This window comes from Mycetomoellerius zeteki, unplaced genomic scaffold (assembly GCF_001594055.1).
Source record: "Mycetomoellerius zeteki isolate Tzet28-1 unplaced genomic scaffold, Tzet1.0 scaffold111, whole genome shotgun sequence".
Taxonomy (NCBI): domain Eukaryota; kingdom Metazoa; phylum Arthropoda; class Insecta; order Hymenoptera; family Formicidae; genus Mycetomoellerius; species Mycetomoellerius zeteki.
In genome coordinates this window covers 668,960-690,652 of record NW_017256029.1, presented here as the reverse complement: position 1 = coordinate 690,652, position 21,693 = coordinate 668,960, and the positions used below count along the sequence as shown (strand labels likewise).

At 38.6% G+C, this 21,693-nt stretch overlaps 1 pseudogene; it reads left to right on the top strand.

Moving 5' to 3' along the window:
* The window catches only part of LOC108726511 (uncharacterized), a 52,827-nt pseudogene continuing 31,134 nt past the window's right edge, over nt 1–21,693 (top strand).

Genomic DNA, 21,693 nt, shown 5'->3' with positions numbered 1-21,693 from the left:
AGCAACGTCGTCTCGCCGGTAATCTCGTTTGGACCTCGCCGCGGACGCTAGCATTGGCGTCGCACTCCGCAGAGAAAGCAGCAACAGGTACGTACATATATACGCGTACGAACGTGTCCGAACACACACGTATCCGTATGACGTTGTCGAAGCCGCACGGCACAGACCCGCGGCATCCGCAACGCACGCAAACGCACGCAAACGCACGCTCGCGCGCGCATGCTCTCGATCGGAGATATCGTGCACGGCCAGCACGGCTCTCCGCGAGTCGACTCGACTCGGCTCGCTTCGGCGACGGTTGCGGCGGCCGGTGTGCTCGCTTCTATCGTCTTTCGTCGCGGAAGAAACGAAGGGAGCCTATGCCCCGTGCGGAGATAAGACGCATCTCGCGTCGCGATCGGCGTGCCGCGTTTTGTAGGAGACGCGGACATGGGATGGGGGATTCTCGCGAGAGCGTGCGGAGCGGAGCTGATCGGAGTCTTTGTATCGAGAGAACGTGCGAGTCATAGTTTGCCGACTCCTGGTGGACGGGTTGCCGATACCGCGCCGAGTCATGCGAGGCGATCTCAGGCGTAGTGGTGCGCCGCGGGGATTTTAATAATGCCCCTGTCAGAGGTCTTTAACCCTAAACTTGACAGTGCATCCTGCAACAAACATCTCTATTGTTTGCTGTCCGAACGTACGAAATTTGTCACGAAACGTTTGTCGTCTCTTTGATTGTCATTTTATGTATTCCTAACTTTATTTAGTTTCGGATTTCTTGTATCAGTCTATGCGATATTGTTTTATATCGAATGTTTTCCATCATTTACTGTATAAGCTCACGATAGAAATAGAAATAGAAATAACGCGGAATATAATAAATATCAGCATTTTTTGAACCGTTGAAAAGATTTAACGTTCCCAAAAATTAATTTTTTAATAATTTTCTTATTAAAATGGACACGTTATAATTATTTTTTGTATTTTTTTTACTGAAATGGACACTTAAAAAAATTACGCGTACCATTAAAAGTAACTATTACAATTTTTATAATTATTTAAAATTAAAAACATTTATATATGTAATTAAATGTTAATATGGCTCAATTAGAATAAATCAATAAATAAAACAAGGGCAAACGAGCCAACTACAATACAAGATCTTTAATAAACGTATATATATACGTATATAGTACAATAATCAAACGTTTCGACACCGGTCGGGTCATTTTCAATGTACAATAACAAAACATCTTACATACATAATCAGAAATTCAGTTAAAATATATTGTCCAGTAAGAATTATATATTATGAGAAAAAATATTGTTATAACGTAACATCTTTAAAAAAAACTGCTCATTAACATTTCGAAAAAATATATGAACTGTACAAAACTCTACTTTCGATAGATGAACTTTTCAAAGCCATTAAGAATGTGCTATTTATTCCTGCATAAATTTTTTTACGCTGTATATACGAGCATAATCATTAAAGGATTAATCTTCTCGAAAAGCCTTCTTGTGAAAACGGAGCTTCGGGGAAGCGGTTGAAAGCGGCTAGTAAACGTGCCACCTTGCACAGGGGTCTCAAAACGCACGTCCAAGAACTATTTAGGAGACGAAAGGCAGAGGAAAGGCATGGGACCACCACCTACTTTTCTTCTCCTAGAACGTTAATTGGTCGTTTCACGAATTATAAAGCACAAGGGGGGCAGAGAACACTCGCGGGCATGCTCGCTGTCGTATCCATTAACATGCCTGCGTTCGCGCTATCGTTGTTCATCCGCTTAAACGTTAACGATGCAAAAAGGTACTAATTATCGCGCGAGTAGTACCATAGTCTTACCGCTTCTTCTCCATGCGCCCGCGTAGCCTGCTTTCCTTATTTCGCGTTTCATCTAAAGGAGGGTGACAAAGAAAAAGAGAGATAGAGAGTCGAGAACGATAATTACGACACACTTACGACACAGCGTTTATTTATCTTGCAACACACGAATGCAACACACGAATGGTGAAAACTATGTTCTCGTGAACATTTCTCATACACGCGCGCGCACACGGATTTCCTAAAAATGAGCGGCGCCGTGCCATCGACGAGGCTCGTCGATGCAGAAAATTACACCTGGCGTGCGAGCGCTGAGCGTTCGTTGTTTACTCGAGACATCCAATCTCTGTACTAGAGCTCCAGCGGACTAGTATCCGGCGTGAGACACACCGGAGAAACCGAGTGTGTAAATCATTTTCGCGCGTTAATCGCGTATTAGCTAGCGAATGAACTCCTGATGCGTGAAAGCGAACGACGCTGTAAATTTTCGACGAATGGTAATCGCGTGCCCACGATGTGTACGCTCGCACATTACGGACAAATAGAGAGGATATTCGAGGTAAAAGATGACTCCTCTTCCACGTGTATCGAATTGAATCTTTGAGCGATTTATTTTATAAGCAATGTCTCAATTGCAATATCTTCTCATTTAGAAGTAGATTACGACATCGCATTGAAAATTAGTATAATATATTTTGTATATAACGTAAGAAAAGAGTTTGCAAATTTGTATGGAATATTGTACATATTATATTTGCATTTTTACATTTGTACGTATCGATATACGAACTTAATATAATATATAGCTTAAGAAAAATTGTACGTTTGGGGCAAATTATTACATAAATAATCCTACAAACACTTAAATTCATTTGTAAATTCACTTTTGCAAATTGTTTAATTACTATAAAAAAAGAGTAATTTTATTTGTGAGATATAACTTTGTTAACTGTCTGTAAATATATGTATACCTTTAATAGTAGATCTCAAAATTATAATTGTTTACATGAAAATTTACATAAATTTTTTTTACAGTATTGCTTGATCACGTGTTTTGTTACAAGTTCCCGTTTAGCTCGTATATTACCGCTAAATTAAATTTGATGTTTACTGCGGCTTGTCCTCTTTTCGCGCGCAACTACATGACTCGGGATAAAATTGTCGTTCGGCGGCGTTTGTACGCGTCCGTCCGGATCCGTGCGTGTACGGTGGCAATGATTCGCATTATAACGTACGCGCGGATGCAAGCAACGTTCGTAAGCATGAGTCGGCGATCAGCGGTAACTTTGCGTACGTTCATCGTTAAGACAAAGCTCGGGGCGAATACGAGAGCCGGGGCTTCCTGGTGATCGGTTATAATACGTCGATCCCTACCATTCGCGGCCGTTAACTTTTGCACAAAGTGGCAACTCTTAAGTGCATATCCCCGCATTTATCTCCTCTTTTCCTCGGTATTAATTTCAGTATTACTAATATTATATATATTAGTAATATTACACATTATAATAAAGCTTCGAGACAGGAGATGGTGCAATCGAGAAATGTTCTATACTTAAAAACTATGATCTAGTAATTAATACTTGTGACATCCATTGCGATGTCAGTACGCGATAAGAATGTATAGTTTTTTTCTGGGTAGATAGCTTTACTTTATGGGGTACACTGAGAGAAAAACTTTTTGATATTTCGATATTTGTAACTATAATTACGTATTACGGTAATTGTGATTATGACTATTATAGATTAGTAATAATTACTAAATATATGTATAATATTCTATCAACCAATATATATAGTTGGCAATTGAAAATGACTATAATTATAGTTATTATAACCATAAGAATGGCTGAAATTATTATAAAAAATGATTTAAATAACCATAATTATGTAGTCATTTTGGGGGAACAACTATATTAATATATCAAACAGTTTTCTCTCAGTGTATTCTTTCAATTTTTACGAAAATTAGATAGCTTTAATTATGAGATTAAAGGAGAGTTCGTGACGCTGATTCTATTCCGAGAAATGCGATATCAATTTTACCGTATTTCCATTTACTGTTTTTGACAAGCGCCATCATCTACTATATATCTCAGAATTCCGATACGAAAGCGATCGTAATGGAGTTAAACCACAGCGGACAAAGTTGACGTGATAGCGGGTGTGCGGTTGGCGGACGTGCACGAATGGTCGCTAATAAATTCTCACGAATTGGCGAGATATATATCTCGCGTCGAATCTCGCGCGTGATATTTCGCGCGGCCGACATTCGCAAAATCTCTTTTCGCACTTTCGCGCCTGCCGCTGACTTATGAACCATCCGCAACACGGGAAGCTGCGGTCGTTCACTTGTGCCACGGGGATGGACTTAACTTTCTTGTGGGACTTTGCGGTCAAGGAACTGAATTACCGGGTGTAATTTGTAGCAGCGCTGAGGCGCGCTTTCCGCGCGCGTCAGCTGTAGCTGCGCGGAACGTCTATCGTTCAATTCCGGTGATGCTATTAAATTTCAATGGCTTACGGTGGTCCGGCGAAGGCAGGTGAGCCTCGACTGGAGCCTGGCCGTCCCTTATCGCCGTCAGAGATTCTACGGTTATTTGAATCGAGTTCAAATTGCAATTGTATCCGGCTTTTTGTCGGTGATATACGGGGCATTACAGGCATACGCGGTGCACCAGGATAATCGACCCCCGCATATATTCTTTATGGTGCTCTAAGATGAATTTTCCTTCGCTAAAATTGTAATCATAATGTAGAGTTACAATTTGTATAGTTACACAATTACCATTTCCGGGATCAATCATGGTTGTTTAGATAGTTACAAGATTATATATCATTGAAAATTTAAAAAATAAGAATATGATTGAACTTCAAGAGGGATATAGAGTTAAAGTAAATTATTTTTCATAAATCAAATTCAGTTAAATTTAATGAAACAAATTTCTGTTTATATATTATAAATATATTTTTAAATAGCTCTAGATTAATATATGAAAATATGTTATCAATAAAAGTTAATTACTAAAGTGTTAAAAATTTTAAAAAATAATAAACAATGCCAATTCTTTCAAATAAGTACTCTTGAAATCATAAAACTTGAATGTGCATTAGTATCGAGTTAATATCGAGAAAACAAGATGCATCAACTATCCCAAATCTTCGTTCAAGACGAAATAATTCCAGACTTTTACTTGTTTGTTATTAATAATTAGTTTAACAGGTGCATCTTTTAAATAAAGAAACCTGAATATGTATTAGTATTCAATTAATATCGAAAATAAGACATATGTACTATGCACCAATTAATCCCAAATCTTCGTTTAAGACTAATGCTTCATAAATAATTCCATCACTTGTTTGTCGTATAACTGCTAATAGCTGTAGGTGCATCCTTCTCATTAATCCTTGCAATCAAATATCGACGAAGAAATTCTATTGACTATATCGTGAAACCGCTTATAATTTATGACGCCACTCTGTCATCATAGAGACGGGTAATTTTTATAGGACGCGCGTCGTATGTGGCGGCGTCAATTATGTCAAACGTAAGCCTCTTACGTCTGCATATCCGAGTGAAAAGTTGACTTCGTTCATATTCGAACGATGACCGGAGAAATATGTTTGTATATGTGTGCGAATGTAAGCATGTGCGAAGACAGAGATCCGTCGAGTGTGCCATAATCCGGCGCGGTTACGTTTTTTCCCCCTTTTTTTCTCCTCGACGTCCTTCGAGATCTGTAAATCTCGGCGCGACACTCACTGCGCTGAATCTTGTATTACCTGTTGCGATCTTGTACGCAGATACCTGAACCATCGATGTTCCTCATTGTAAGTTTAATCCGTTACCAATACATTCGTTGCTAATACAGGTGCATAAAGTTTATAAATCTAAAAGGTAAATCTATAATAATAATAATACCAGGCACTTTCTCTGTTAGGATACTTAATTTTTATTTAATAATTCACAGAAGCCATTAAGGGAAAATAAGTAGCAGGTTGCTCTTATCATTACCTTATCTTTTGACTAATATTTTTATATTGTTTTATACATAAAGCGATCATAATTTTATATCTATACCAATAACTGATCCGAGCTAGTGTGACTATGCCCAATAGACGTTTAAATTTCTTGGGCCGAATGATTTAGCAAGAGTTGAGGTTGATTACATACATTGTATGTAATCTCAATGTCATGTCAAAATATTGTAATGTAATTTAAACGGTAGCATTTATATTCATAATGTCATCGTAAAGCAGCAAGCATTCTGGAAAAGAATCGTGTGACGTGACGGTGCCTCTCGAAGTTATTCTACAACGTCTAGAGTAGACGCGTAGGCGTTCAGTTCAGTTCAAATCTAAAAGGATAGCATGGCAAAAGGAGGAGATATTGAGCGGTATATAGCAGCATAGAGAATGTTTCAGAATTGATATAAAATGGATATACAGCGTTATAAGTATAATATAAAAGTTCTCACAGAATTTATATAAAAAAATATAATTTTAATTTTAGAAATTGCAAAAAATACACTCTAATGAGGAAAACGCGGGAGATAGCATCAACTGCAATATTTTAGCACATTTGTTGGCTATCAACGAACTTTGCGATAGTTGTGTGTGTATTAATTTGCACATCACTAAGTTAACATGACATTCTTCTGTGATAATGGATAAAAGTAATTTAATGCTGACTGTAATGTAATCACTTTTAATGTAAGTACTTTTTATAAGTGATAATTCTTCATAAATTTTTCAAGAATGTACATTCTCGTAAAAATAATTATAATTATTTTTACGAGAATGTATGGTCTTGTAAAATTTTCTCATTTCTCATTATAACTTTTTCAATTATTTTACACGTAAAAAAATACCTTGTAAGGCGACCCAATCTTCTCGTTACGTATTTTTTATGGATAAATTATAGACTACTCTTTCGATTAGAATTAATCAGAATACGATGTTATTTTTGATTAATAGCATTATGCGATAAAAGACAGCAGGCGAACGAGCAGCAAGGCCGTTAGCGAGCAGGCACCCGAGGTTGCAACAACGATTTTCGTCGCAATAAAATATTCCAGAGGGATGTAATTACATCCGATGTCAGTTAATCGTCGACGATCGAAGGCCGCGACGGCAGCGGAACGCTGTCGCTTACCCGCTAATTACGAGCGTCGGTTATTAATTCGAGCGAGTAGGGCGTAACTACCCGTTTCCCTGTATTAGATAGCGCCGTTAATTAATTATTTTCGCGGGCAAACTTGTCGTATAATGCGTACTAGCTGGCACGATTGATGTCCCTGTAAACCTAAACGGAGGTTTACATCAACCGGCGAGATCAGGGGGTGTGGCGTAAATCGTAAGTTCATCTTGGATCGACACTTAAGCATAAGAATTTTTGCAACTTCCTGGCTATATTAGTGCAAACGAGAAGTCTTTATTACCGCTCGCGAATGTAACTTTGACTTAATTTGATGCCCGTCTAATTCACTTTAAATGCGTTCGCGCGTTGCAAACTCGTTTCGAACGCTTGATTATTTATGATGATAGAAGTCCAAATTGGAATCAGTAGTGGGATTCTTTAACGTTTTATCGATGATTATTGCTATCGTTAAGCGATAATCATCGATAAGACGTTAAATAATCCCACTAGCGACAGCCAGTAGCAAGGATCCTGGAAAAAAGTGCAACTGTCATTGATTGTCACTATAGTGACAATCATGGATAAGACGTTAGAGATTCCCGCCTAGCTGGGATATTTTTCACAATAACTCAATGTAAAATTCATACAAAAATATTATTAGACTCCAAGATTCGATTATGGTTCCCTTCGTTTATTTGTGTTAGGTATAATGTAGGTATATCTATATGTATACAAGTACAATCGCGAGGTGTAAAAAGGCGTATATAATGAGTGAGAAGGATTGAGTTAAGGAAAAGAAATATTACTTTAACAGCGTGTAATGCCCCGTTACGGTTTTAAACGGATCTAAATGAAACCATGGAAGCCTTGTTCGTCAACAAAATGACGATAATTACCTACGCGAGTGCGCGGTAATACTGCGTCGGATGTAAGTTTTCGCTCTCGGCAAAGCAAGTGCGACCATCGCACAAGAATCGTTTAATTTCATCGTAATTCCGTAAACGGATACTATTCTTCGATCTACATTGCGAGAAGACAAATTTCGCAATCTGCTCGGGCGTGACGGAACGCGCACTTCGTGTTCGCCCATTCAGCTTATTTCCCTGATCGTGACGACCTCCGACGTGATAATTAAGCGGGATCTCTGTATCACGCGATGATCCAACTGATTTCTCATGACAATAACAAAGTCGTGTGCTCTACATTATAATATCTTACGTCAATTACATACCTATAATTATTTTAAGTCACGAAAGATAATCGAAGATTTAATTATATCTTCATCTCCCTTTATTCTGAACCTATTTTGATTAAACGATTTGTCTCTTTCGTAATATTTGCTTCAGTAGATTACACCAATGACATTAAATTGACCGATTAAAAAAAATGACACACTACTGTTGTTTTTACCCTTCCATATATGTGTTATCTTATTTTGTACAAATATGAAAGGACTTATTTTTTCAACGTTTTAAGAAAAATTACTGCTGCTAATTAAATTTACTGTAAAAATCACTTTCTTATTCGAAGTAGCTGCTACATTTCTTGTGGAACGTGAACGGGTTGAGAAACACTTCCAGCGTAGCGAAATGGTTAGGCATTAAGGGGGACCGTGTCAAAATGACACGCTCACCGTAAATTCGCGTTTGTTTTCAGAATGCTGTCCCCGGGACAAGACGCGCCGCCCAGTAATTACTCGTCCGGTAATGTCGTCCTCCAAGGTGCGCCCTGTGGTCAGTGCCGAGACCTGTGCCCCGCCGGATACGTGCCACATTTTTGGCGGTGAGTACCCATCACGCACTACTATTGCATGCACCTCGTTCGCGACGTTCACGTAGCGTCTTCGTTCTCGCTACTTGTGGATAAGGAACACAGGTGCAAATCGTCGACGTATTGAAAAGAGAATCTGGTTGCATTAATTGGAATATATTTTGCTTATACAATTCAAATATTCAGATAAGTAATATAAAATAAGATTTAGACTGTATTTGTTACGTAATCTTATACTGATAATATAAAGCTGACTAGATTTTAGTTTGAATGATATTATTATTTTGTATAATAAACTTTAAAATATTGATCTGAATTGTTGGTTGCAAATATCGCTCAACATTAATATATTCGATATTTTTCACTATTAATATTTCAGTTTAACTTGTATTCTATTCGTTATAATAAATTCAGTATTTTGCAACAATTAAATATGTAATTACTGAATAGATCGTATGCCGTGCTAGTCGAAAGATTTTCACACAGAATCTTCTGGTTCATTCATTTTCAACCAGAAATTTTTAATCAATGCGTAGATGGAGGAATGCACGTATACGTACATACATTCGACCACCGCGCTCACAGAATGAAACAGTACGGGTGCCACCCATCGCAATCATTTCTTCGTTTTTGCACGAAGGAATGTTTTTTCAACGTCTTATCGATCCGCCCATCACGCGCGCGGTTCTGACCTCAAGGTCTTACTCGGGTCAGTCGGTCCAAGATCTTTTTGCAATATGATCTCGGCTCTTCTCTTCCTTTCGACTCAGAGCGGGAAAAATTGTTTTAATCATTATGAAATACATTATTTAACAAATATAACAGATACAAATAAAATTTCTATTGTTCACCACGTGGCATGGTAATCAAATCGCTTAAAATTGACACTGCACAGACTGTGCTAAAGTCTCTTATTGATTCAGTTTTTATTACTCAAGCATTCTAAGGAAATACGAAGGTATGCGATAAATACGTTTTGTATTTATCGTATATCTTTGCCTATCTATCAATTTCTCTTTTAATTAGTTTTCCTTTCCCGATACTCTCTCGGAATGACACATTACTTGTCGGCTTTATTCGAGATTTTTTAAATTATAAAGGAAGAAGCCTAACGTAATAATTACTAATATCACGTATCATAATTATATATCCATGTATGAAATTATTTTATAATTACGATGACTAATGCGGATCTTGTTAAGCGACTTTTAAGTATTCTTTTTTGCGTATGAAGTGATTTATTTCGTGTTTTGTTACATTTACATTTTTGAAAAAACTGAACTAATGACGGTAGTACTTTTGGTTCAGTTATAAGTTAGAGCGGCCGAAGACTCTTTGAGAAATTTTTTGTTTCAATCTCCGTTTATGACCAAGCTACAAGTGATAGCTCTGGTCAATTTAGAGTCAAGATTCTCTAGTTGGTCGTTATCGTACATCGTAGTTATTCCATCTTGCGTAAAAGATCAGTAGCTATCTTTTTCTATCTCAAAAGAAACTGAGCGAGGAAAGCTTTCCACATCAATACGAGAATATAGCAGCGATGGCGGTTTCATTCAATTTATAAGTCTGATAGAAGCGTATGATTAGATTGTATTAGATAGTCGCTGTTGCTGTTTCGCATTAATCCGCGAAGCTTTAGCATACGAAACACTCTGTTCAATGTTTTTCTTCGCGATCCTGATGTAAGATGAGAATTTTCACGCTTTAACGCTTCACGCTTCAGTAGCGATCCATTGGGTTTTCCTAATTGATTTAGGAAAGAAGTGAAAAGTAGTTTCTAGTTGAACCCCTAACGGATTGCACGATGGTCTTCGTTCGTGAAGGCACTTCGACACGTGAAACATCCGATCTAAGCTCGCGCGTCCGTGGATCGTAGATCTCGTGGACACGTTCGATTCCCCGATCTCAGTGGTTTGTTTCTGATGCGCGCGGCTGACGTCGCGGACCCTCCGCCGATCGTTCGATCAGGTTAGCCTTCGAAAGAAATCGAAGGAGGCGCAAAGGAGGCGGTTAGAAGAAGAGCCGGGCCGCGTATATAGGGGCGAGCTCTCTTCTCCCCGCGTGGCTCTCGCGGGCTCGAAAGAGGGCAAAACGAGCGTTTCTCGGCGTTCTCAGGTCGTAAGGTCGACTCGTCGGTCTCACGCGAGCCCTGCGTGCAACGAGACCGGCAAGGGGGGCCGTTCCAAGACGAATCGGCTGGCAACCGAGGTAACTCACGGCCAGGGGATGGGATGTGGGGGATGCGGGAGCGGGAGAGGGATACGTATGTTGGTCTGTAATTAACATACCGAACCTCCCTTGAACCAGCGCGCCGGGCTCGGTCGACCGGCCGCTCGTTCGTTCATTCGTTCGTTCGTTCGTTCGTTCGTTCGTTCGTTCGTTCGTTCGTTCGTTCGTTCGTTCGTTCGTTCGTTCGTTCGTTCGTTCGTTCGTTCGTTTGCTCGTTCATTCGCAGGGTTGTATGTTCCGTGATTCGCGAAATGTATCTCGCCTAGTAGTGGTACCATCCAAGATCCATTATCGCCTTAGAGCGGCACTGACAGATTTCATATCCCCGGCTTCCTTCCCGGCCTTTAATATGCGCGGACGAGAGTTTACTCTTTCGCTATTAAATACGAGAGTAGTTGGCTGATGTATGGCATCATCTCTTTGCCTTGTCTGAGAGAATGATTGTGGGCGTTCAATTGGAACTGACGTGAACCTCGAACAGCCTAACGGTCAGCATTTTATTCTTTATTGATAATGAAAGTAAGCAAATACGGTGCCGACAGAAGTGTGGTCCGTGTGTATCATGCATTTAGCACGTATTTTATTTATTTATTGTCAAATTAATTATACAAGATATCGATAATTTTGTACTAAGCATGCAATTCTCATTATGGTCAAAAGTCACATGCAATGTGTGTAAAAAAGTAATCGTATAAGAGAGATATCTTTTTAATAGGGACGCACCGGATATTCGGGAAAGATTGCTGGATATCTGAGTTTTGACAATATATCCGGCTGAAACTTTATATTGAAATGACGTATTAATGGTACGAATATCTGAAAACTTTTATTATCACACTGATATATTTTTTAGAAATATAGTATGGGATATCTGGTAAATATCCGGCCGCCGGATACGGGATATTTGCCAGATATACGGTGCTATATTTAAAAAAAAATAAAGGTATCACATATATATCACATATATAATAACACACAATTATAACAAACTTCAGGCTAATAAAAACATAAATAAAAAGTTGCCGAATGGAAAATTTCTAAAGTTTTCTTATGCAATCTGTGATAGATTAACGTTAAAATATTTGTACACTGATAGAAGGTTAATCTTCTTTTAGCGTAACATTTTTTTTTTAAACAGAGCAACAAATTTTTTCTTTGACAACTTTTTTAGCAACAAATGAGTAACAAATAAAAATATTACTTAAAATTTGTTTTGCGCATTTTATTTTGCTAATAATATACATAAACTATATATAATTGTAAGAAGAAACACCATAGATAATTTTATCTTTCACCAATACACAATTTTGTCTTTGCGTGCAACTTGGCTACAGCTGCTTCGACTTGTTAATGTCATTAAGTTTTCTACAGCTCTAAGAACGGCCACTCGACAGATCCGGTAATCATCGGCTATACTGTAGTCATCTTACCTTCGATTGTCGCGCGTTCCGTTTACTGCGTGGCATCTAAGTGTAGAACCACGCAAAAAAAGAATGTCTTGTAATCCGCCGAGCGTGCTGCGAAGAGCTGCGATAGCTCGATGAACTTGACGAGGAAAGTGGAAAGCATAATGAATATTCGTTATTTTCGATTCGGTTCGTCACAAGGAAATAACTGTTAAAATGTTGAAGTTCCGTCATCTCTCCATCGCGGCAAGTCTCTGCAACATTTCTTTAATGTCCTCAGAAACGATGAGCATCGACGAGACAAGTTGGAGCTCTGCCTCTTCACGATCGCCGTGGCATCTCATGATTATCGATGTCTCGTTTCGATGACGCAGGAAAGTGAAATTACGGCACGTAGAAGTTTCAGAGAACCGCCTGACTTACCTGTTTTAACTGCGAGTTTATTTCATGAGATCGTTTTATATACGTTGATATTTTAAATATTGCTGTAAAAGCAAATATTACGAAGTACTTTCAACTCTTCGTTTTTATGGATGCGTTGTTAAAGTTTTATGACTTTGTTTCTGTCTTCGCCGCATATCGGCATTTGATAGAATGATTCATGTACTTTGAGATAAAAGCTAGGTTATGAATGTACTTTTTATTTTATACATATATATATGTGTGTGTAGAGAGAAACAATTTTTATAGGAAAGAACAAGAAGTACTTTATTTTATTTAACAGACGATTTTGTTGCAACGCCCATATTTTTCATAAGAAATATAGTCTCTGATCTCAGGATATTGAGGCTCCAGGTGCGCGTGGGCTTACGGCTTATACGGAGAACACCTGTCGGATGAACGACGTCGCCGACTTGCACAAAATAAGAGTTGGGCATGGGCGTTACCAAGCGACGCCGTGTAAATATTAGAGTGCTTTACTAAACGCGATTTTAAGGGAACTGCATCGGACTGTGAACTCGGTTTTGTCCTCTGAATACGATTAAATGTCCTTCAGATGAACGCGAGTAGACCTAATTAGCGGCTTTCGGAGCGGTCGCGGCGTACCGTAAAAGGCAGGACACGATGCGAGGGGGCTCGCACGGAACTAGCAAGAGCTTGGTGCGGCGAGAGAGGAGGAACTCCGAAGAACGAGAAAAAGCGGCCGGATCCGTTGCTATAAAAATCATCTTGGGATAAGTGCGTTTCTGAACCGGAGAGATATTCTCCTTGGTTATTCTCTACGGTTGGCTCTCACTGGTCAACAGTATTCGGTTTATGTGTACCATTTCATTTTTAATTAGTAGGAAAGACCCAGACTCGACGGTAATTTACACGGGCGCCTATGGGCTAAATGGTCCTGTGGAATTTATCGGAAAACTTCACACGTTTTTTTATGCTTTTACACGCGCAGCTGTCGTCTTTCTCTTTCTCTCTCTTTTTCTTCCGTGCCTGGAGCATTCATCATCGAGATCCTTTAAATCACTTTACCGGCCACATAAACGAACTCCGGCCGCTCATTAACGAAAAGAGATATTCGACTAGCGCGAAGGCCATTTATACGCGTTCAGTCATCGGGATAACGAACTTTTAAAAGCGGGAAACTTTACTCGCACGAACACGATGATGAAGTATATGGGTTCATCTAGGCCTTCGTTCTTAGCAAGTTTGGTGATCGATAAATCGTCCTTCTTCGTCTGTAATACGCGAACACGTAATTTTAACATCATTCAGTATTATCCACGGTCAAATTTTTCTTAGAGGAGATTTGATGCGAAATTATCATTTTTCATAATTTTTTAATTTTTATTTTTAACATTAAACATATTTGTGACTTAATCAAAAGTTGAAGAAATCACTGTTTCAATTGAAAAAATCTCAGACAAATTAAATATCAACAATATCAATGTTTAATATACATATGTAGGACGAAACTATATTTACACATTTTTTCTCAAAGTTGGGATGCAATCACACAAAAAAATGAATTCTTAAAGGAATGCATAAATACTTTAATCGAAGAATATTTTATGCTTAAAATAGCGCCAAGAATAAACAATTTCTAATTAAAAATAAATTAGTCTTAAAATGAAATAAATTATATTCTTAGTTCAAAACAAATTTTATTTCAATAAAAGAATAAAAATTGCACTCGTTCATCATTAAATATGCTTGTATTAGCATTATTTTTTCTTCAATGATACCTTTTGTCAACTTATTTCAAGCCCCCAGTATGCTTTCCAGTAACATTAAGATGACAGAAACCAATGCTGCAGTAAGTAACGATAGCTTTGTAAATGATAATGAAGTGCCACATTTATATAGAGCATGTCTCTTAATGTGCACAAGTACAAGCTCTCAAGGAAAGACTGAATCAAACTCTACTAATGTGATTCAAAGGCAAGTGAAATGCTGAGACCGTTCTACCAATACCTCCGTTAGTTATATTGCAAACAGACGGTCAACCTCGTCATAATGGTAGAGAACGCTGGTTGCACACACAGGCGGATCCGCCGCGGCAGATTCATTGCTCATCTCACCCATTTGACTGTGGATAGCAGATCCGCGAATCCGCCGCGGAAAATCCGCCCGTGTGTATAGGCAACCGCCTCTTCGTCGCGTCGCAGTGACAAAGTCGGCCGGCTGTTCACGCATCCCCATTTGCAATATAACTGACAGAAATATTAGGACGAGCTGAATATTTCATCCATCCTTAAAGATTGAACCACATCTAGAGATACGTTCCACGAATGCAAAGTTCACTCACAAAACCATCGTCAAACGTCATTCACTATACCCATGCACTTCCGACATCTTGATATTACTAAGGGGCCTTTATACATACTGTTGCCGCCTGCCGGCGAATTTTCAAATTTGTAATTCTAAATCCAAGAATAAATAGTTTCTAAATAATGCGATTGAGTTTGTTAGAACTATGTAATGATTTTAGAAACAAGAACACAATTTTAAGAATAAAATATACTTTGCACAAATCTATTTATTATTGACGCCAGTGAACATTTATAATTGAAGAGAACATTTTATACTTAAATAAAAGTAAATAGCATACAAGAATAAAAATATACGTGAATCAGGAATTCATTTTTTTCTGTGATATAATATCTAAGATGGATAAAAATATCTTCGTTAAAAAGAAATAAAACTTACGTATAAGTGGTCCGTTTTTGTCGATAATTCTTACACTCAGAGAAAAACATAGTAATGGTAACTAAATACATGAGTTTTATAGAATTGAGGGTTGATAGGAAAGACTATGGAGACTTTAATCGAATTTTTAGTCGAATTTCAATTTGAAATACTGTTCGTTTCTAACTAAAGACGCAACGCTTGTTTTATCGGCTACCATTACAGTTGTCCATAATGGGAATTCTTAATGGAAATTCTTTTAAAAGTCGAAGCAAGTTTGTGTTTAAACTGAGACAATAATATGGATTCAACCTATCTCTGGAATTTATCACTTTTTATTTCCAAATCATGAAATAAATTATTTATGTGATTACCAGATTCGTAATAAAAAATCTCCAAACATTCACAGTTTGTGCTTTCTTTATAAGGTTGAAAACAGGTTTTAATAATTTGTAATAATCGCTGTTGAGCATTAAAATATGTGATCGTATTATCATTCATCTTTTTTTCTGATACATATATCTTCTGTTTCTGAGGATGCTGTTTACCTATTTTGTTAGTCTTTGAGGTGCAAACGAACACAAACGCGCCACGGTATCTGTTTTTATTTTTGAAAAAGTTGCACCAGATTCACATTGGTTCCTAAATGTCGCTAATTGGCAGATACGATTGAAATGAACTTCGGTGTTTGGTAAATGTGCAGTTGTGCCGTCGAAATATCGCAATGGGGATCTTCTACAGCTAGCAGTATGCGGGTGCGAATAATTCGAAGCGCGAAGAGATATTTATTCCTAGATCAGCTTCCTTGTAATAACCATGCGCACTTACAAGTCGCAATCGAATTGGCGCGTTCGGCAAGTAAAGACCCGATCTCGCGTATTGAAGTATATTTTTCCATCCGCAAGAACGCCGCGACGCGAGCGAGTAAAGACGAGCCGCGCGGTGCTACGCTTGAAGAGCACGTCAAGGGAGGACCTAAAGGTCTTCAAGTTTTTGTCCAATTCGCATGCGAAAGCCGCAACAGGGAGCGACATTCTTCTTCCTTCGGGCCCTTGCCTTCTTCCATTCTCTTCTTCGTTTGACCGGTGCGTTCGGGAACAACCACCATTGTAGCTCAGCTTCGATCTGAAATCCGTGCAGTTGCTGTAATATGAATTACGCATTTTACGTTTAAGTATAGCTACAGTAGAAGCTGCTCAGAAATCCGATCGATTGATATTTATGATTTTTTAAAATATTTTATTGATTTGTATTTCGCTAATTTTCACTATATAGTTTATTTGTGTTGCTTGCATTCTAATTTATTTCAAAGTTAGATTTAAAAATTCTCTATTGTTTTACCTGAAATTGTGAACAAAATTATCTGGAAGATTCGGGAATTCACGTAAAGAATTTTTTTTACGAGATTTTAATAAATATCCTGCTTTTGCATTAAGTCTTCAGCAAAGGAACGAAAGAGGTAATGATCAGATTTCAACATCACGCTATCACTATGAAGGTATCGCATTCCATTATCACATGCCAACGCATTCCGGCGTTTTCCGTTACCGTAATGTTGTCGTTAGAGTTTCTCAAGTCTGCACAGCTGACATTCTCCGGCTGCCGACGAAGAGGAAGAATTTCGGGTATAACGGGGAGGGAATCGGCGCGAAGAAGCGAAGAAGCCAAAGGGGGCGGGCATATAAACGTGCTATGTTAACGGTATACGCTTTCCGGATGCTTTCCCTCAGCGTCACTTTGATGATACAATGCACCCTTCGCCGTCTGGACAGCTCTCTGTACGTGCCGGCGAAGTTAATAAAGTATGTCCTAATCAAGCGAATAGGGAGTCTGGCAATGTTCGTACGTATGTATACGTGATCGACCGACGACTCGACGCTACGAATACTCCAAAATTATCGGTCTCTGGTATCCTAGGAATTCTGGAAGCATTTTGGGAAAAGTATCGCTAAACTGTATTATTTTTGTGGCGACAGATTAATATATTGCAATTTATATAATATGTACTCTTATAAGCCGAATGTTTCGATTTAGAGTTAAAAATTTAGAAATCATAACAAAATTATTTTAATAAAAAATAGACATATGTTTTCAGAAAATAATTAAAATAAAATGAGAAAATTTTCGTTTAAATTATAAAACTATTGTTGAATATAAATATTGATTTTATTGAACTGTTTTATATGTATGTAATATATTTTTTGATATGGAAAGTATACATTTTCAATTCTAATCACTTGTTACAGAAACTATACACTTTAAAATCGTTACGGTCTAGTAACGTCGGATTTGAAAATAAAAAAATATTAAATTTGTAATGTTAGGAATCAACCTGTGCAATCTGCGAATTGATAATCAAGCCTTGCAAAGAGGATAGAGTAAACTCTGAAAATGAATACAAGACTTTTTTTCATCTGTTTTAAAGTGTAAAGTCTATTTTACCCTACCAGAATTTTATTTTAAAAGTTATAAGGTAAAGAATAAAAATTATAATGGTTATTTGAGGTTTAAATTGGAGGAAAATATTTAATCAAACTTTTGTTAAAAAAAAAGAACGGTTTGAGATTAGTCAAATCCTTAAATATGTGTGTGTGTGTGTGTGTGTGGCTTAAATGAAAGAGAGCAGAAGCATCTTTGTTGAATATCTCAGGATATCTGACGTCTTTATCTAAATCACGATTAATGCGTTTCTTATACGCACCTTTTTACGACGGAGTGCACGTTTTTGTGCGCGTTTAACCGCGAGCTTCAAAGACACAGATACGAAGAAAACGCGGCCGCTTTGTTGTGACTTCCGGTGGCGAGTTAATAAATTTTAATTTGCGCAGTTACACATTGCGTAGCGCAGTTGCGAGTACGACTCGCGAAAAGGTAAAAAGACAAAGCGCGGGATGGACGCGGACGTTTTGCTCACATTCTGCTCGCGCTCGTGACGTTCCGCGCGCGCGTTTGTTTCGCGCCTTCTGCGAATCGTTAATCGTAATTTAATAGGCAGATTTACGGTTTTTGCCGGAACGGCATCGCGCCGCTCCCGCGTTTTCCTTCCGCAAGCGCAGGCCGGGCGGGGCAGTTTCACGCGCGATACGAACGGTTGTTTACGCGGCCGCGTACCTCGCCGGTCGTTTGTCAACCGTTAAACACCGGTCACCCTCGCTCCTCTCCTATTTTCTCCCCTGTACACCTCGTGGCCGATAACGCGGCTCTCTTGATTAACGAGACATCCCATATATATCCGGTCCCCAGCTGAAGGGTCCTTTACCCCCCGCGTATCATGAAAAGGGGTGGAAGGGAGATCGCATTGTTGCATTCGTGCTTTACTGCATATTGCAAACGGACCTGCGACGCCTCGTTTCCAAGTTCTCGACAGGATGTATCCACGTCGATACGTTTCTGATAAAATAGCAATAATTTTTTTAGAAACATATCCTTTTTCAACGTAAAAAGCTTTACGAAAAACATCTATTATTTGTTGGGAAACCAAATATTGATCAAAATTTGTTGTTCAGTGTAATGAAATAATTGCTTTTATAAAGTGTGTGTGTCTTACATAGATATATATTATAAATCTACTACAAAAATCTTTATAAAAGGTTATTATAATTATAATTATAATTATAAAAGTTATTATTATAATTGATTATTATAAGCAATGATACCGCAAAACGTGCTAATCACTTGTAAATTGGCGTATCGGTATTTACAATATTCCATTTGTAACATTCTACTTTCCGGATGAATGAAAGCATTCCATTCAATTTAAACGGACTTAAAGTATAGTTGTGTCTTCGCTACACTTAGCACTGCAATACGGACTGCGCTTAACTCTGCAACTTGCACGCAATCCTCGCGGTAAAACGCAGCTTGCATGCTGTGACACTCGTTAAAATAACAAGATATTCGTGACGAGCTCTATATCCGCACGTACGAGAGAAAACGATGGCTATCGAGCATCAAAACTCGAACTGTCGATGACAAGTGGAGCGAGATTGGAATTATCGGTACTCAGATCAATTTTTTAGATCGACATTACGATCGTTGAGAAAAGTGATTATAATCGTCGATGTCGGAAACGTCTCTTTCTCTTTCTCGTTTCTCTCTCTTCTTTTACACAGTTTGAACATATATATATATTATATATATATATGTGTGTGTGATTTCTTTATCTTTAATTTTTGTATATATTACATTACAATAATGAATATCGGTTATATTAATGTATCTATTTGTTCACCTGAGAGAATATCATTTCAGGGCACATTACTAAATGGACGTTCTCTTTTTCTCTTTCTCTCTCACCGTTATCAAAAGTAAAATTTCTTCAATGGCAAGCAGAGTCCTTTCGACTGACCGCATCGTAAATTTCGTCCGCGTTTACATTCCGCTTTGATCCCACGTGGGTCCCGCATACACACAATCCGGAGTTGATTTATATCCGTTCCCACCGTAAAACCTTTCGAGAAGAGCTATACGAAGGAACACGGTCGGCGAAACGTTACGCTAATGCTTGGAAGGATTCGAGCGTGTCGCGCGCGTAAGAAAAAGAAAGGGGGTTCGAGGAACATGTAACACCGGTTCGTCGCGCGGTGTGCAGTGGCACGCTTGATTGGACTTCGCGTTTCACCGGTTGACGATCGATCGCGGGATCTCGGCGGGGACTTCGACCAACGCTACGCGGTATCGCATACAACGTAGAATACTTTGTCATCGCCAATGTCATTGCCGCCGGCAGCCCTTCAATAGGACTATCGTTCGTCGAGATGAATGTAACGAGCGATGCGGACAGCCCTCGTTAAAGCTTGTGAGTGACTCAAGCAGAACTTCTGAGAATGCAATTTTTTTTATAACTCTAAATTTACATGATTAAAATATCATATACATATATATATTTCTACGAATGGATATTAAATATGTTTAATATCTTTTCGTAGAAATATATATATATGTATATTTATAAAGGATACATTTTATTTATATTTAATTACTTATATGCTCGTAAAATTAAAAGTTAATTTTTCGTCTTTAGAGATACAAATAGTTATAAAACGAAATTGAAAAAATTTGGACGGAAGAATTGGAAAAAAATTATTTTGTCTTTTGCACAATTCTTTTGAGTTAAATTTTGTATAATTACATATTCTAGAAAGAATGAAATTCCACCGATATTCTAGAAAAATATTAAACAATATTTATCTCGTAATATTTGGAAAGATTAAGCCATGTTAAAGATATTTCAATTGGAAAATTGCTATATTGTTGGCATAAAAAAGATTTTCCGTACATAAGATCTTTGTGGAGAAATCATAGCTAGACGCAGTGTAGCTATGATTCAATATCCTCGGCGATGTCCAGGATCGCTCTATCCTGTCGTTGAAAAAAAAAAAGATTATCCTCGATAAAAATCGTATCCGTATGCGGCATTTGAGTGGGGTCTAACCTTCGCCCGTGCATTGAGTAATGCGTCTGGTTCGGCTTTAACTCTGCCGACTGCATCGGCGATGTGCACGCACGTGTCCCGTACGTCGTGTCCCCGCAGACTCATCGTTTTAATGCGAGTACGAGCGCACCGATCGGCGATCGATGTATGTACATACGTACGCGCGTGAGCGATAAGCAGCGCCGGCGAGCGGTCTCGCGAATTTTCGATATACGTGTGTTTTTCGTCCACGCCCTCTCTTCTATTCAGCAGGGGTATTTACGTCGAGCACGCGATCATTTTTGCCAAGCACCGCGGGATTATTAACGCACTGACGTCGCACCGCGCCATGCCAGCCGCGGCATGTCTAATCAACTGTATGCGCGGTTGGCTGCGGTCTCGCGTTCGCGGAGTCGTTGGGCGAGTTAATCACTCGCTGGAACACTACGAGCACGATCGCGACATTTTTGCGGAGCGCGAACGAGCGAACAGTGGCGAGCCCCGCGTATTCTAGACACGGGAATGCTTAATCCCCATACGGCCCGTCGGATGTTTCTCCCTTTTTTTCATCCAGTTGCCAGTCGCGAGAGCTACTATATGTGCTCGGTGAGCATCAGAATGCAATTTATATACGTTGTTAATTGCGAAACAGTAGACTCCGGTGTTTCGCAAAAAGAGATTAAGAAAATGCGTGGATAGATTAAATTTTATGATGATTCTCATGTGCAGTTTTTTTTGGCAGATAATTAATGTGCTGTAAGAAAATTCTATTTATAATAGATATTTATCGAAAGGCTTCATTGTG